Source organism: Cyprinodon variegatus, unplaced genomic scaffold (genome assembly GCF_000732505.1).
Source record: "Cyprinodon variegatus isolate N-32 unplaced genomic scaffold, C_variegatus-1.0 Scaffold977, whole genome shotgun sequence".
NCBI classification, from domain to species: Eukaryota; Metazoa; Chordata; class Actinopteri; order Cyprinodontiformes; family Cyprinodontidae; genus Cyprinodon; species Cyprinodon variegatus.
Genome location: NW_015151430.1, coordinates 240,685 through 246,125, shown reverse-complemented (window position 1 = coordinate 246,125; position 5,441 = coordinate 240,685). Strand labels below are relative to the sequence as shown.

At 34.5% G+C, this 5,441-nt stretch overlaps 1 long non-coding RNA gene across 1 annotated transcript; it reads right to left on the bottom strand.

Annotated features, from left to right (window-relative positions):
* Positions 1–4,279: 4,279 nt before the first annotated feature.
* On the bottom strand, positions 4,280–5,105 carry LOC107100483. Its single transcript, XR_001482012.1, has 3 exons — positions 4,988–5,105; positions 4,859–4,902; positions 4,280–4,773 (listed from the first exon to the last, which is right to left on the bottom strand). It is a non-coding gene; the product is annotated as an uncharacterized LOC107100483 (long non-coding RNA).
* Positions 5,106–5,441: the final 336 nt, after the last annotated feature.

The following is a 5,441-nucleotide window of genomic DNA, read 5'->3' as shown; positions in this document are numbered from 1 at the left end:
AAGCATTTCAAATTTGAAAATAAAATGTATTAAGGATATACCTCTGCTTTGACTGCTGGGTCAGTGAGTGAGGGTGTACTGTAGGACTTAATTGGAGGGTAAAATTATGTTTGTTGTCCAATTATGTTCTACAGTGTCTTAACTTGTTGTCTTATGTTCTTTTGTTTTTGTTTGTTTAGCTGCACGTTCTGGAAATTAGCCACTCAAGTGGAGATAAAACATGCATAAATTAGTGTCATGCAAGTTAACTAGAAGTTTATGAATATATTTAATAACTAAAAGTGGAAGTTATAGTTAATTATAGGGCATTGTAAATGGAGGGTAAAACCAAGTAATGATTATTACTGTAGTTGAATGATTATAACTGTAATTTGCTTGTTCCATAGTATTATGTCTTTTACATAAAAGGTTGGACTACTAGACCAGCTGTTTAAAATCCACTTGCCTCCAACAATTTAGTAATTTAGACTATGGCTTTATAGAATAAAAACGGGGAAAATGGTTTAAAAGTCTGTTCAAGAGTCTCTGAGAAATGTTTACCTTTTAAGGCTTGATGAATAAGATGTCTTTAAAAATAGCAGCAGAGGAATGTGATTAAACTCTGACACAGAGATATTAAATTAATGTAAAACAGTGAAGTTTCATTCGGTATTATAGTGAAAAATTTACAATGAATGCATAAAACTGTATTGAAACTGAAAGGGTTAGCTTAGCTGGCCCCAGGATGTCCGGCTCAGGCTGGTCCAGCTGAAACAAAGGAAAAATTAGAGGCCGCAACATGGCCTCTACAATGTGGCGGGGCGTGAGGTAGCTTGGAGCTTGTTAGCCAGTCCACTGTAGCAGTCTCTCAAGACACACATGGTAACACCATGTTGTTTGTTCAGGTTGCTCAGTAAGCATTAGCATTCAGTTCAGAATTCTTAAAACTATCATTTATTCTACCTATTTCACCCAAGCAGAGCACTTATTAAGCATCAGATGGAAAGTTGGAAGGATGGATGTTACTGTTTTGGCTCGATGGAATAAAAAAGGGACTTCTCGGGTCGGTTTGGTCCGAATTTGCAACCTCGTCTTCGGTCCAGTCCTTTTGTCCAACAGCAGCTCTCAAAGAGATTTGGAGTGATTGGATGCAAACACCGTGGCAACTTTACTGGGTTTAATTTTATAGCTTACAGTAGCCTTAAATCATGCGTCTCCCGTTAGCTATGGCAATAAGCTGTGAGCTGCAGCTGTCTCATCTGCAGCAGGCGGGGTCACACTACTTTTAACTCAGTTTGAATCGCAGGAAAAGACAGTCACAACGATCAGCTCCTTCTGAATCATTGGAAAGGTCCAGCAAGCACAGACTTCTCCCAAGGGATTTCATTGCTATTTAGCATAGCTTTCAGCTGAGAACCGTCATGACCAGCCTTACGTGTCAATAGGCAACTTGCAACATGAAGTTGAATAGGATCTGGCCCCTTAAATAAACTCCATTGCAGGGGTGTGACATCAGAGAGGAGTTTGATCTCAACATTTGTCTATGTGTGGAGTGTCTTTGGATTTATTTTCTTTTGTGGGTACTGCTTCCCTGGGTACACAGTGTAGAACGATGAAATTTAACCACATTTCTTGAGCTCAGTGAAACTATTATTTTAGCATTAAACTATGTTATGACTGTATAAAGTGAGGTGTTGCTGTCCTTTTCATTTATATGAAACATAACTTTAACATAACCTAAAAAGCAAAAAAAAAATCTCAACTTGGTTTAAACTTTTTGCTATGTTTCAAATGGTATATGGCATGCTTCTTTGTATAAAATTACATACTTTCAAGTTTTGTATTAATTCATAAAATATATTTCCTATTCTCCAAACTATCCCCTCCTCCAGTGAAGTCCCTATTTTGAAATTCCAAAGTTGTTTTTTTCTACTGACATTATGTTTTGGCATTACCAGCAGTTCAAATCATCAGTTGCAGTAACTCTCTTTGTGGCAGTTAAGGAACAGGTAATGAACATTACTGCATATTATGACATTATAGAATCTATGACAAGTAGTCAAAAAGGAAATGCCTTGAGTTAAATGCCAGTTGTAATAGCAACTAAACATGAAGTTTTCAAGTCAGGTGCAAAAATTAGACATTGTAGGTCTATATTCTCATTGTCTGAACCCTTAACTTTTGATTTAAAATCTAATTCTGAAAGAACTTTTTATTTATTTATTTTTTTACTGAGGCCTGGGAGCTAAAGAGCTCTCACAAAATCTTAAAAGATCTTGGTACTATGCTCTAAAGAGGTGCTCAGAGTTCTTCCTATAAGCCACTGAAACAACTCCTGGTTTTAAGGCCAACCTCAATCTCATCATTTCCTCTTTAACATTTTAGGGTTTCAGGCTACTTGTTTTTCTTCTTGGTTATGTTGCCATCACCTGTGACCACTAGGACTATCACTGCCTCACTCTCTTTTTCCATGTTCTCCACCACAGTGTGCAGTTAAGTGAGTCAGGTTAGTAGGCCTCGCTTGCACACAACTTATCTGCTCTGTTTAAAAAGTTTCTGTGGTGGTGAAGTCAGAGTTTCCCATGACCACTCTACAACACTGGCTTTATCTGAAAGCTACTCTTACGATACTTATGGTGTCCAATTAAGGCAAATTTTCATTTTGATGACCCATTTATGCCTAAGCTTTAAATTCCTTGATTTATGAGATAAAATTTTTCAATACTGTCAAATTATGTTCTTTACTAATGATGCAAACTACTCTAAGGACCTGATCTTCAAAGATTTTAATTAAGGGAGGCTAAATTGCAGGTGCAATATGTTTATTTTTTTTTTTTTTTATTCATACTATAAGTGTGCTTGTTGTTGTTGATCTACAAAGATTGATGCATAACTATAAAGACGTTCGAACTGGTTTAGTTTTGCTCTATTAAAGGTCAATAGATTGCGTGTCATCGTGCAAATTTTAAAATGGCTGTGTAAAAAAGATGAGGTTCAAAGAGGTTCAAAGCCATGGAGATATAAGTAATAATTACAGCAATAATTTAGAAAATAATTATATTACTATAATATTAAATAATGCACTTCACATTGATAGTCTGTCGCCAAGTGCTATGAACAAAACTTTAAAAAAAAGGCAATGAAAACAAGTCAAGTCAAATATAAGAGGTTTTTTTTTTGTCACCTCTTTACAGCCCTCCTAACCTCACCCACTTGCAAAGAAGGAACCAAAGTTAGATTTACATATTCACTCCTAACAGCTGGATTTACCTTCAAATTCTCCTCTTACCAACAGCTTCACATTTTATACTGCAAAACAAGGAAGGCCCTTAAAACTTATTATACACAATATCTATGATAAGACAATCTTGCCTTATGTGGAGTTCTATAAAAAACACTGGGAAAGAAAAAAATTTGTCTTACCACGAGACAGAGAAGTGTGAAAGGAATCGTTTCTACCTGGCATTGAACCAATTCCTGATTTTTAGAAAAAAAGGATCTGCACATTGATTATGGCAAAAAAAAAAAAAAGTTTGCACACGCTATCTGCCAAACTGCAAATCACTTCTTATGTTCTTTGAAGAGCTGTGCTTTAAGTTTTATAAGTGCACTACTACATACAACTGCAATACAGCCAAAAAAAAACATCTTGCACTTTGCATTTTTACCTTTTATTTCAGTTCTTTACATTATCCCCATGGACACCCCCCTACCTTAAACTCTTCAAATTTCATTATTATGTCCCTGCAAAGATACGGCAAACTTAAAATAGAGACAAGAGCAAGACAAACTTAATGTACTCCTACAGTAAGTTACATTTAGGATCATATAAAGTAAACAAAAACTAACTTATATTTCTTTGTTAAAAAGTAAACAATTGATAAAGATCCAATCACAAAATACATACATCAGATGAGCATTTTGTTTTTTAACATTAATTTGTTATCATGCCTGGATAACAACAGCATTAAATCTCAAGCAAAAACAGCAACAACAAAAAAACGAATATACAAACGTATATAGCGCAACACTGCATTATAAAAAGATGATTTCTTTTTTGTTTATTCTATATGTAATTTGAGCACTGGAAAAAATCTAAATCTAAAGTCATTTTTTCTTTAAATAATTGCATTTGTTCTTGAATTGAGGAGGTATAAGAGACATTTTGCCAATGGAACAAGACAATGTAGATTTAAAATAAGAAAACACAATTGCAGTGTCTTATTTCAAGTGCATTTTATCTAATTATCTTATTGTAAGAGTAAAAATACTCATTCCATTGGCAAACTATCTCATTTACCTACTTAGAATAAGGATAAATACACCTAATTTAAGAAATATTTACTTATTTCTAAATAGTCTTTGCAGTGAGTATGTACATGGATAATCTGCTTCCATTGTTGAATAAGGTTTTCCTGCCTGTTGTTGAATCCTATTTTTTTTTTTCTGTAAAAGAACTAGATTCAGTACACATTTGAACATTTTAAACTTTTACCATGAGTTGTTTAGATCCTGGATCTCCCACTGCTTCATAAAGCCATATAGCCCACAAGGGTCAAAGGCTCTGGACCTATATAGATATATGACTTTTGTGCTCATTAATCTAAATTCAATTCAAACCGATGTTTGTAGGAAAACCAAACAGACAAATAAGATTGAGGTTGGGTATGTTTAACTCAGGGGTTAGGCTTCTACTGCAGCAAATATCCGTCTTTCTGGTGCTTTTGTTTCAGTCTGAACAGTTTTAATCAAGGTGAAGACTGCAGCAGAAAACAGCATTCTGTCTTCTTCTGTCTGAGGAGACAAGTTATAAAATGATAGATAAGGTAAATAGAGTAAAAAACAACAACCCTGTAATAGCAGCAGTATTAACACTTACCTTGTGGCTGCTCAGATCATATGGCGTTTGCAGCTCAACAGCAGCTGAACAGTGAAACAAAAAAAATGAATTAAGAAATCAACTTTCCATTTAGAAAAGTATGTAATAATTATCTCTATGTGATATTACCTTGGCAATGTTGACATTTGCTTTTATGAATGATGAACCAGAGGAAGACAAGTAGAACTATAAAACTTGAGGCTAAAACAGTGGTCAGTATGGCTGGGAATATTGCCAATGGCTGAAAACTTGATTCTGTAGGTTTTTCAAAGAAATAACAAGAAGAAGCCATTAATGATAGGATCTCATTAAAAATAACATTTTAATTCGGAAGGAGCAAACTTAAGAATGTAAATAAAGCAAATTAAGTAATGTTGACTTAATGTTATCATGACACATAATGTTGTCATGACACATATTTAAATTATTACATGAAATAAAATAAATTTGCACACTTACCTTCAATATTTGGTGTTATTGCATTACCAAATAATATCTTTCGACACGTGGCAACAGCACAGTAGTAAGTCCCAGTATCAGAGGAGCTTACTTTCTTGGAGAAGTTGTAAAGGCATCTCTGCAT